This window comes from Anser anser (assembly GCF_964211835.1).
Source record: "Anser anser genome assembly, chromosome: 14".
Classification (NCBI taxonomy): Eukaryota; Metazoa; Chordata; class Aves; order Anseriformes; family Anatidae; genus Anser; species Anser anser.
Genome location: NC_139735.1, coordinates 17,919,975 through 17,932,680, shown reverse-complemented (window position 1 = coordinate 17,932,680; position 12,706 = coordinate 17,919,975). Strand labels below are relative to the sequence as shown.

General features: G+C 43.5%; 1 protein-coding gene across 23 annotated transcripts in view; it reads left to right on the top strand.

Annotated features, from left to right (window-relative positions):
* Positions 1-382: 382 nt before the first annotated feature.
* The window catches only part of LOC310881738 (uncharacterized protein), a 796,919-nt gene continuing 784,595 nt past the window's right edge, over positions 383-12,706 (top strand). For 5 of the 23 annotated variants that reach the window (XR_014572548.1, XR_014572551.1, XR_014572553.1 and 2 more), the window contains exons 1-3: positions 388-2,889; positions 3,646-3,779; positions 6,490-6,578. The gene's annotated coding sequence lies outside the window, so the exon portion shown is untranslated. Of the gene's footprint in view, positions 2,890-3,645; positions 3,780-6,489; positions 6,579-12,706 lie in introns of all 23 variants that reach the window. The other 18 variants (XR_014572533.1, XR_014572534.1, XR_014572535.1 and 15 more) reach the window with 9 other exon arrangements.

Below are 12,706 nucleotides of genomic sequence, written 5' to 3'. Positions count from 1 at the left end.
GTTGGAAACACAAAGTTCAGGGAAAATGGGGGTAACTCCTAAAACCCTGGAAGTACTGGCTCTGGACTGGTCAGGGTCTGCACCTTCGCTAGGCGGGTAATGGGATGTCCCAGCCTGCCCTTGGGGCTGCCTCGAACCGGGGGCCGCTTGGTGCCTGTGGCCTGCCTGGGGTTATTTCCACTGCTGGATCTGCCCCTGTGGCCAGACGTGGTGGGGCTGCGAGCAGTGGCCGAGGGATGACGCCCACCGGTGGGTAGCTGCTTTGGCTGCTGCCCCCTGGCAAGGGGACTGCCAAGAAATCTGCTTCCAAGCAGGGCTCTGCTGAAAGAGGCGGTAGGAGAGGAAAAGCCTCTAGGTTGGGTGAGTACAGCTTGGTGCAAGAGAAGGCATGCAGTCCAGAAGGTTTTCTTTCCTGAGTTCTAGTGGTGGCCATTTTGACTTACTCTTTAGAAAGTATGTATTTTACTGATAATTTATTAAAGGACAAAGCAGGGCATTAGGCACCAGTGAGCATCTAATAGGAGCAGAATGACTGGAAGAAGATTGAGAACACCACAGGCTTGTAAATCTGATCTCAGTGGCAGTAAATACATGGAGAGCAATTATGCACACAGAACATTTAGATATATGTAATTGCTTAAGGGGTAGTCAGCATGGATCCTGGAAAAGAAGATTAGGCAAGATAAATGTACTTGGTGGCTCTGAATAAGCAGGACAGAGAGTGGATATCATTTGTCTGGATTATGGGGAGGGAAGGGGAAAATTCTTAAATCTTACACAACCCAGAAGATAACTAATTTTCAAAGTCCATAAACATAGCTTGAAAAAAGACAGTGGACTTGATTACGGCAGGTAGAGACAACATGCATAAATATCATGTAACAGTTTTATTACAAAAATTCTCTACCTGAATTTCAGAGACTGCCTAATGGTCCCCTGAGGGTTTGTATTTCTCTTCATTGCTTATAAGTGACCGCTACTACTTTAGTACTCTCCTAAGTGACCTGAGTCACTGCAGCACTTTCTATTAGCAGAGGCTTGACCCTGTATTCACCTATGAATATCTGGTTTCAAAGAAGTTAGGAATAGATGAAGGGCCCCGACCTGGCATCAAGGACCCTGGTGGAGATTATGTCAACCATTTTAGGATGTGGTGGAAGAAGCATTAAGACGTTGTTGTGTTAACGCAGGCATGGAAACCATTGGAGCATGACAGCTCTGTGGGCTCTCTGGGGTCTCTTTAGCGTGGTGAAGAGGAGACTGAGGGGTGACCTTATTAATGTTTATAAATATGTAAAGGGCAAGCGTCAGGAGGATGGAGCCAGGCTCTTCTCGGTGACACCCAATGATAGGACAAGGGGCAATGGGTGCAAGCTGGAACATAGGAGGTTCCGCTTAAATATGAGACAAAACTTTTTTATGGTGAGGATGACAGAACACTAGAACAGGCTGCCCAGGGGGGTTGTGGAGTCTCCTTCTCTGGAGACTTTCAAAACCCGCCTGGATGGGTTCTTGTGTGACATGATTTAGGTGTTCCTGCTCCGGCAGGGGGATTGGACTAGATGATCTTTCAAGGTCTCTTCCAATCCCTAACATTCGGTGATTCTGTGATTTCACCTTGAGTTTCATTTCCATCTTCAGAAGCCATTCTTACAATCTTGCCTTTGTTCTACATGCAAAAATTCAGAATGCAACTCAGAACTGAACAGGGACATTTTCAGAATATTGAGTACTTTGGTGGGGCTGGAAAACTTCCCAGATTGGATCCATGTGGGATTTTCATATCTTCAATTGCAGTTTTAGTCCGTGTCCATCTGGGGCATGATGGCCCATTTAGGCTGTACTGGTGGCACTCCAGTATTCCTCACAGGGAGTGTCTTATAACTAGAACACCTGAACCTTTACATCTGAAATAACTAAAAAAGCTCATTTAAATTCTGCACTGAAGGCTCCTTGTTTACTTCCTATCACCCAGTTTATACAGGGAAATTAAATTGGTTTGAGTAACCTGCAGACTTGACAGTCTCATTTTCTAGTTCTCAAGCACTAAGTGAACTGTTTTGTTTAGGTTTCCAACATTATGAGAAAATGTTTAAGTAAGAAACACATCACCTGCTTCTTGCTGGCCAGACTTGAATGTTGTAAACATATCTATTCAAGTTGTGCTTTATAATTATTTCCCCACACGTTGCTACTTATTTGCACAAACCAATCTTTGGTCTGAGACCTAAGTTAACTTTACCCCTTAAACTTCATGGTAGCAGTTTTAGTTTAAAAAAAAAAAAAAAAGAAAGAAAGAAAGAACTCCACAAATTTCTTTTTTCCCTCTTCTGAGAAAGAAATCCCACATAGCACAGTAGCAATGCCAGCAGGGGCGAAATGGAAAACCTGAACCCCAGGCGTGAGGCAGAGCCCGGCACCCCAAATGCCAGCAGGCAGGGATGCTTCTAGAAGACAAAATGGCGCCGCCCAGCCAGCCACCGCATTTGGTTCTCGTTTTTTATTTTTATTTATTTTTATATTTATTTTTTTTATTTGCTTGTGTGGAGTTAGGATTCTTTCAGGATTCCTGTTGGGAATACTGTAGCTATCTCCCTGTGCTCTCTTTCTAGTGGGTTATTCTGTGTTGAGAGAACTTCTGCAGAAATTGCAGTGGCGGTTTAGATGGGCTTAAATTTTTAAAGCATGAGGGTTTAAACCGTTTACTTAAAAGCAATCCAGATTTTTTTTTGTTTGTTTAGATTTTTCTATAGTTCTGATTTCTTATCCAAGTGGTAAGAGAAATAGAGTACTAAGATGTCAAACTGCACATTTGTGGTGCAGGCTGCACTGATGGACCCGCAGTGGCCCTGGAGCCCGTAGAGATTCCGTGGAGATCTAGCTGTGGCTGTAAGTACTTGGTGCAGCTTATGGTATAAAAAGTATAGCTTTTCGAGGTATCTTAGGAATGCATGTACTGTTCTGAGACTGTGTTCTAGGGCTGCAGATGGGTTCTCACCCTGGTTGTTATGTGGGCTATCGATTTCTGTGGGTGGTGGGTTACTGCAATACCTTTTGCAGGTATTTTGCCTAAGAGCGTCCTCATACTCTGCTTGTTTCCTTTAGTTCTATTTATTTTCATCAGACGTGTAAAAATAATAAGGTTCTTCAAGACTTTCAGTTAGTTTCAAGGTCCTTCTCTGCATCTTCATAGAGGTCCGCAAGTACAAATTACAAGTACAAAGTTGCTTAGTGCTACAGATGCTGTGCAAGAAAACTGTAATTTCGAGGTGGTAGTTAAATTTCTTTTGTAGCTTACTGACACTTCATCAGCATAAGACATTTTTACTTGGTTTTATCCTGAGAGAAAGTTACAGATCGGAGAAAACCTGCTTAAAATGGGGGGGGGGAGGGGGAGAAACCCAAACAGTTTTCCATGGCCTTGTTCTGTAAGGGAAACACAACTAGCAACCATCTCAACACCTACAAACGGAACAACCATTCTTTTAACATGCCTTTTGTCCTTACCAAATGAACAAATAATGCAGGATGGGTACTAATGGCGTCTAGCAATTCAGTAAGTGGTGCCGTTTAACACGTGAAAAAGGTGTGAACAGCCTGTGGACTACAATAGGGTGGGAGTTGTGTGAAACTACTGTTTTTCAGGACAACTACAATACAGGTGATGGCTTGGGAAGAATGTTGCCGCAACAGCCCCAGTGCAAGAGAACCACGGCTATTCCAGGAGTTCACCCAGACTGTTCGTGAGACCAGCCTGTTCTGGAAATTGTACCACCTTGGTAATTAATCTAATCTATTCACGTGCTGAATATTTTATTTTATTTTATTTTATTTTATTTTATTTTATTTTATTTTATTTTATTTTATTTTATTTTATTTTATTTTATTTTATTTTATTTTATTTTATTTATGTTTAATCTCAATCTATCTGCATCGCCAAACACACGTGAAGTAATGGCCTTAAACTGAAGCCAAGCAGCAGAGACTGTTTGCAACAGCCTCTCCTCTGGTCTTACTCTGAGCATTGCTAACTCGTTCAGGATGTCCTTGGGAGCTGTGGTGCTCGTTTGGAGTCTTAAGTGTGTACCTGAAGCTGAGGGGCCCTCCCTGGGACTAAAGAGTTCTTGTATTGCAGCACCAACAGTTTACACACGTTTAAGGCGGTATCTAGGAGAAGTTCCACGTTTGCACGTGGAGTTGTTTCTCTGCAATGCTGCCACAAGAGGTCAGCATTGTCCCACTGAACTGTTGCTCTGTTTTATCAGTTTTCCCCGAACAGATGGCACATTTGTTAGACTTCATTGAGTATATTTTTCCTTTATTGAAGCGTGAGGGAATTTGATGTTTGCAGGTAGAAGCAGCTAGGTAGTTAAAAATTTATAGTGTTTATTATGTCTTTATGCATTTATATTGATGGGAGCAGCAAAGTAGCTGATTTATCTTCATTTGTCAATTTGATGGACACACGGTAATGGTATGAATAGGACGTTCATTTCCCCTCTGATGTAACACTTGAAGAATAGATGATATTTAGTTGGAAATGTCATTGAGGTAATGTGTACACATCAATTGCTTGATGCTGCCTGTCACTTAAGATTACAGGTGCATTTTTCTACATGGAGGTTAGAATGGCTGGAGGCAATATGATTGCTTTGGGGTGTGTGCATGGGTAGAAATGGCCAGTGGTTCCTTTTGTGCAGGGTAGCTAAGGAACTATCTTAGTGGCCCCAAATCTGAATATTTGGGTGACTTCAAGCATGTTTTGTTTTTTTTTTGGTCAATAGATAAGAAAATGGTGTTAGCAAGTGTAAGATCTTGGGGTGAAAGACACTATATGGTGTTAGTTTATTTAAAAATGTATAGTGCCATTTGAATAATATGAAATAATTGAAATTAAATGGGAAGTTCATCTGCTTTTCAGTAACAGAACTGTGTCAGTATAGCAGTGAAGAGCAAAACACAGGAGCCTTCTCATTCTACCCTGGAAATCCTGGTCTTTCATTTTTACTTACTACAGAAGATTGTATAAGCATTGCAAAGAAATGCACCTAATCCTGAAATGCACTTTTGACCCCTTGTCTTTCACCCTGACACATATGCTTGCATTGGAAATAAAATCCTGGCAGTTTTGCTTGGTTCAGTAAAAGACAAGTTTGCAGAGACAGACAGGAAATCCATTCCCACTCTGTAGATTTATCACAAAAGTGCCTAAAGCAAACAGCAAAGTAAGTTTGCTTTACTGGAGACTAACTCACACCTTTGCTCTTTCAAAGACCCTGTTTACAAGTTAAAACCATGGCTCAATCTGTCTTTATTCTTAAACTACCAATCTATAGCTGCTGCCTGAAGGCACATTGAGATGAAAAAAATCAGGAGATACCCTGCTGCTATCATGGTCTAACAGAAGTGCTTGATGTTCTGAATATAGAATGATTGTGTTGCAGTAGTCTGAAAGCCTGGAGAGCTGAAGCTGAAATAACGGTGCATGTGTGCTGTCACCAGCAAAATCTGATTGGTCTGCATAGGAGAAGTCCAATTAAAGTTAACCAGTCCAATACAAATCTTTCCAGTGCAAAATGTTCTTTCCCAATAAGCCTGTTAATGGGCTATATCATAAAAAGATTTCAAAAAGGTCACTTGAAATAACTCCTCATGTTATCTTCCTCAAAGACTCTGCCTACACTTCTAATAGAGTTGTGTTTGAAAATGGTGTTGAGGCACAGTTTGAGCTCAGCTCTCGCTGTTCCATTCCAACAATGATTTGGCAGCATGGCAAGAGCTTGGCTGAAATGTTGTTATTTTCTTGGTGGAGGAGGGGAAGAGTTTTACTTCAGTTATATTAAAAAAATAAAAAAAAAAAGTTCTGTCTGGCACTGGTACTTTTTTTTTTTTTTTTTTTTTAATATGGCTGTTTTTGTGCCAGAACTTATTATGTGTTACAGGTCATGGATGACAGGGAACCCATCTTGAGTTGCTTTAATGTTGTTTTCAGCCTGGCTTGCTTCTTAGAATAGACCTGATCTGTATTTGAACAGGTCCAAATTAAATGAGTTGGTTATGGATTATGAAACAGACCTAGCAATACCAGCCTGCTCTAAGCACATAACAAGAAATTGCTGCTGTTAACATGGTGGCTATGAAAGCAAATAAATAGAAGAAGACGTTAGAGGAGTAGATGTGTGTATTTGTTACTCTAGTTATAGGAGGTTAGTGCAACAAGCTTGTAGTAATGTTGGGGAGAAAATTCAAGTATTTTGGTACTTAGTGCCTTGCTCTGTTTACTGGACATAATGGATTTGAGTTTAAGGAAACATTAAGGGGTGGTTTGTTTTTAAGGAAAGCAGGTAATGTCTGCTTTCCACTGGCTGTTGTTGTTAGCATAGTTTCTGTCATCAAACTCCATTTTAAATTAGAAGCACATTTTTTCAAGTTATTTCCCTCTCTGTTGTTGAAACTGTTTTTAACATTTTCTTAAACATCTTCTTCCAGATTATGTTATTACAGTTAATGAATTGGACACCAGGTGTGGTATGGACTACGAGAAAGAAAAGCGCTGAAATTCTTATATATGGAAGCTGGTAATGGTTGCTTCTTTATTTGTATTTCCTTGTTATGAACGATTCTGCATCCTTGCTTGCTTGCAAGTGTGTATTAAGTTCTCAGATGCATCATGAATTTTGCTTTTCATCGAAAGATCTCCTACAAATCTAATAGAAATAAAAAATGTATTGCATTATACAAAGTATAAACATTAGCTCGTGAGTAGGTGCTGTATCTTCAAAATCCTCTTGATGGCACTGGAGCCTTAGAGTTGCAAGCTCAGGATCCCTCGTTTTTGGGTACCAAATCCTATTATCTAGGTTAGCTCATCTGTATTCAAAAGATCAATGTTGCATTATTACAAAGATCCTTTCAAGTGTAAAAAGGATGGCACTTCATTACAGAAAGTAAAAGAAACTAATCAAACTTTCTTGGTGAAATCATTGACTTTTTTAAGCAAAGGGCAAATTTAAGGATTTTAAAGTCCGAAATGTGAGTGTGCCTTACTGTTAAGGGTCTGTGCTGCTCTAACTTAAATCTCCTGTAACACAGTTCTTGGATTTTTATGTAATCTGAAGAAGAAAGGGGTGTGATGCAGCTTTCCTGATGGCTTCCGATTAAGCTGAGCTGCTGTTTGCCCTCCTGAAATTTGATGAACTATAGCTTTAGAGAACTGTCCAGTGGGCAGAGGGTCTTTATATGAGAGAACAGAGGAGATATGCTTTTAGTTCAGGGTGATTGTGCTGTGCTTTATGACTGTACAGGAGATTTTCAGTAAATATGAAATAATAGCAGTTAATTTAGTCCTTGTCATCTAGGGTTGTGTGAATTGTCCTAACAAATAATTAGCTGCTTGCTTTTTTTCCCCTTTGTTTGTGAAAGGACAGCAAATAGTTGTGCAGTTCCCTAGTTCAATACCAATAGCCCTTGTATCTCACGCCTCTTAGAGCTTTCCAAGTGCTTTGTTACAGAAATGGTTATTACCACTTCACAGTGCCTGTGGATAGATACAGGGCAGAACCTGGTCCACTGAACTTCCACTCCTCAGTGAATTGGTGCTGATTAGCAGCTCATCTGTGAACGCCTCACTGCAAATATTTGTAATTTGTGCTAGATTTACATATATTACTATTTCTTTTGCTTATTTCCCTTGTCTGATTAGATGACTTGTGTAGCTCACTAGCACTGGCAAACCTTGCCATTGAAAATGCTGCTCAGAATTCCCTTCTGGTGACTGAGTGCTTAGTTCGTTTTCATGAATAAATCTCCAGCATCTGATAATCCACAGAAATGAACGTAAATGGTTTATGAATGTAGCCAAATCAAAATTCAGCTTCAGTTTGCATGCATATTCATGAGTGTTTCTTCCAACAGTTTCCTTTCCCACTGACAACTTGCATGAGTGTAGCTCAGTTGCCAGAGTTCAGCGTGATACTAGAACTTGCAGGCACGTAAATTGATTTGGGCAGCTTGTACCAGCTTGAAGGAAGCTGGTTTGAAATGAGGATGTAGTTGGGGGCTTAATCAAGTCATTTGGAAAGGATAGGAAAATTCACCTTAAAAATCTGAACCAAGACAGCAAAATCATTGTATTCCTTCAGTGATGCACTGGGAATTAAACATATGAGCTTTACTGGCTTCCAGTCTCCTTGTGGTAATCAGTAATTAAGTATTACAGAATCACAGAATCACAGAATCGTCTAGGTTGGAAGAGACCTCCAAGATCATCTAGTCCAACCTCAGCCCTAACACTAACAAGTCCTACACTAAACCATATCACTAAGGGCTACATCTAAACGTCTTTTGAAGACCTCCAGGGATGGCGACTCAACCACCTCTCTGGGCAGTCCATTCCAATGCCTAACAACCCTTTCAGTAAAGAAGTTCTTCCTAACATCCAACCTAAACCTCCCCTGGCGCAACTTTAGCCCATTCCCCCTCGTCCTGTCACCAGGCACGTGGGAGAATAGACCAGCCCCCACCTCTCTACAGCCTCCTTTAAGAAATCTGTAGAGAGCGATGAGGTCGCCCCTGAGCCTCCTCTTCTCCAGGCTAAACAACCCCAGCTCCCTCAGCCGCTCCTCGTAAGACTTGTTCTCCAGACCCCTCACCAGGTTCATTGCCCTTCTCTGGACTCGCTCGAGCACCTCCATGTCCTTCTTGTAGCGAGGGGCCCAAAACTGAACACAGTACTCGAGGTGCGGCCTCACCAGAGCCGAGTACAGGGGGACAATCACCTCCTTAGACCTGCTGGCCACGCTGTTTCTTATACAAGCCAGGATGCTGTTGGCCTTCTTGGCCACCTGAGCACACTGCTGGCTCATATTCAGCTGCCTATCAACCAGTACTCCCAGGTCCTTCTCTGCCAGGCAGCTTTCCAACCACTCTTCTCCCAGCCTGTAGCACTGCTTGGGGTTGTTACGCCCCAGATGCAGGACCTGGCACTTGGCCTTGTTGAACTTCATACAGTTGACCTCAGCCCATCGCTCCAGCCTATCCAGATCCTCCTGCAGAGCCTTCCTACCCTTGAGCAGATCGACACAGCACCTAACTTGGTGTCATCTGCAAACTTACTGAGGGTGCACTCGATCCCCTCATCCAGGTCATTGATAAAGATATTAAAGAGGACCGGCCCCAGCACTGAGCCCTGGGGGACTCCACTAGTAACCGGCCTCCAACTGGATTTGGCTCCATTCACCACAACTCTTTGGGCCCGGCCATCCAGCCAGTTTTTAACCCAACAAAGCGTACGCCAGTCCAAGCCACGAGCAGCCAGTTTCTTGAGGAGAATTCTGTGGGAAACGGTGTCAAAAGCCTTACTGAAGTCAAGGTAGACCACATCCACAGCCTTCCCCTCATCCACCAAGCGCGTCACTTGGTCATAGAAGGAGATCAGGTTCGTCAAGCAGGTCCTACCTTTCATAAACCCATGCTGACTGGGCCTGATCGCCTGGGTGCCCTGCAAGTGCCGCGTGATGACATTCAAGATAATCTGCTCCATGAGCTTCCCTGGCACCGAGGTCAAGCTAACAGGCCTATAGTTCCCCGGGTCTACCCTCCGGCCCTTCTTGTAGATGGGCGTCACATTTGCTAGCCGCCAGTCGACTGGGACCTCCCCTGATAGCCAGGACTGCCGATAAATAATGGAAAGCGGCTTGGCCAGCTCCTCCGCCAGTTCTTTCAGTACCCTTGGGTGGATCCCATCCGGCCCCATCGACTTGCGCACATCCAAGTGTTGTAGCAGGCCGCCAACCATTTCCTCATGGATAGCGAGGGCCACATCCTGCTCCCCATCCCCTTCCACCAGCTCAGGGTACCAGGTATCCAGAGAACAACCGGTCTTGCCGCTAAAGACTGAGGCAAAGAAAGCACTGAGCACCTCAGCCTTTTCCTCATCTTTTGTAACTAAGTTTCCCCCCGCGTCCAGTAAAGGATGGAGATTCTCCTTAGTCCTCCTTTTTGTGTTGATGTATTTGAAAAAACGTTTTTTTGTTATCTTTAACGGCAGTAGCCAGATTGAGCTCCAGATGAGCTTTGGCCTTTCTAATTTTGTCCCTGCACAGCCTCGCAACATCCTTATAGTCCTCCTGAGTAGCCCGCCCTTTTTTCCAAAGATTATAAACCCTCCTTTTTCTCCTAAGCTCTAGCCACAACTCTCTGCTCAGCCAGGTCGGTCTAGTTCCGTGTCAGCTCGTCTTTGGGCACGTGAGAACAGACCACTCCCGAGCCATTAAGATTTCCTTCTTGAGGAGTGCCCAGCCTTCCTGGACTCCTCTGCCCTTCAGAACCGCCTCCCAAGGGACTCTGCCAACCAGTGTCCTGAACAGCTCAAAGTCAGCCCCCCGGAAGTCCAAGACAGCGGTTTTACTGGTCCCCTTCCTGGCTTCACCAAGAATAGAGAACTCTACCATTTCGTGGTCACTCTGCCCAAGACAGTTCTCGACCACCACATCTCCCACCAGTCCGTCACTGTTTATGAACAGAAGTTCTAGCGGGGCACCTCCCCTGGTAGGCTCTCTAACCAGCTGCGTCAGGAAGCTATCTTCCACGCTCTCCAGAAACCTCCTAGACTGCTTTCTCTGGGCTGTGTTGTGCTTCCAGGATACGTCTGGGAAGTTGAAGTCCCCCACGAGAACAAGCGCTGACGATTTCGCGGCTTCTGCCAGCTGCCTGCAGAACTCCTCATCAGTCTCCTCATCCTGGTTCGGCGGTCTATAACAGACCCCCACCAGGATGCTTGCCTTGTTGGCCTTCCCTCTGATCCTAACCCATAGGGACTCAACCTTATCACTCCCAGCCTCAAGTTCCTCAACATCAAAACACTCTCTAATATAGAGAGCCACACCACCACCCCTTCTGTGCTGCCTGTCCCTTCTGAAGAGCCGATAGCCAGACATTGCAGCACTCCAGTCATGAGAGTGGTCCCACCACGTTTCCGTGATGGCAACCAAGTCATAGCCTTCCCGCTGCACGATGGCATCCAGCTCCTCCTGTTTGTTACCCATGCTGCGTGCATTAATGTAGATGCACTTCAGTTGGGCCATTGCCTTCTTCCCCGGCTTTGCCATGGTTCCCCCCGGCACAGCTCCAACAAGCCTTCTTTCAGCCCCATCCCCCTTCTTTCCTAGTTGAAAGCCCTCTCAATGAGCCCTGCCAGCTCCTGGGCTAGGATCCGTTTTCCCCTTAGAGACAGGGACCCGTCTGCGGCCATCAGGCCGGGTGCCGAGTAAAGCGCCCCACGGTCAAAAAACCCAAAATTTCTGTGTTGGCACCAGTACCTACCCTCTCTGTGTTTGAGTTGTTTTTTCTTTTTTTTTTCCTTTGAGGTTTAGGGTCTCTAAGATGTCATGTGATGTACATGTTAGGAAAAAGCTTAAGAGTTGTTTAAAATAGGAATCTTAAAAATGAATCTTGTGATGAATCTGGGAGGAACTTGAAGGAAAACACTTACTGTGGGATGTAGTGTCGGAGCTGATGTGTCTACAGTGAACTGAAATCGTTCCTTCAGTTTGTTTTTATCTATCTGCCATTTAGCATTGAAACTAGCTGTTGTGGCTGGTATACTCAGGATGTAATGACTTGAGGTTTGCACTGGAATAAATGGGTAGATTCCCATTCGTGACTTGGGGGACATAGGAGAGCGTCGTGCTGTATTTAAACGTCATCTAGGCTTATGCTGGGGCATCCTTCTCTTCAGTTACTCCATGTGAGCTGAGTGTCCTGCTCTCTCCTGGCATTGGAACACTCGCTGGAAGCTCTCATTTCATTGTTTTGCGGATCCCTTTTGTTGTTTGTTTCCAAGGAAGTTGTACATACTCTGCATGTGAATGAAACTGAGACTTGTCTGTATGAGGAAAAATGGTTTCTGTAAAAGTGGCTTCTATAACTACTCTTAATTTCAGTTGAATCTCTCAAAATTAGTCTGTATGGGAAGCAAGTATTCGTCCCCAGCCAACTTTGTTTATTTGGAAAAGTCATTTACATAATCACCTATCATCTGATCAAGATGAAATGAGAAGTCAAGGTAGGAAATAAAAGGAAAAAATATTTTTGGCAATAAACTGGGGTTCACTAACTGTTAACTTTGTGCACAAGGTCTGTGTATCACACAAAACACTAACTTGTACACTTGGCTGAGACTTAAGCAGTATATAGGGCTCAAACCAGTGCTCTGTGCAGTGGTATGTTTTACCCTTAAATTTTAGGGTGAAATTGTTAATTACATTTTTTACACTATGTAAAACTCTGTCCTGAATAGTTTCCAGTACTATGGCTGTCCTAAGTTAGTGCTGAAGTACTTGGGTCTTGGGTTGACGTTGCTGAATTCTCCAAGTGGTTCAAATTTGCTTTTTTTAACCAGGGTTTTGGTGCTTCATTGCTGTTTTGTCTGCAAAACGGCAGTCTAGGATTTTACAGAGTGAAATGACCAACTGTTTCCATATGTGGAACACTGCTCCATTTATTTCATTTGTATCACTGGACTTACTAATTTGAAAACTAGTGATAAAACATTCTGGTGTGTGGTAGTGATAGGTATGTGTGTTTTAAGATTCTTCAATTACGGTAAAGACACAGATAATTTAAGCCACTTGTAAACGTTTTTCCTTAGGGGATGACAGACTGAGGTAAGCAGACCAGTCCAGCCTTTGTCCCCTATGGGTACAAC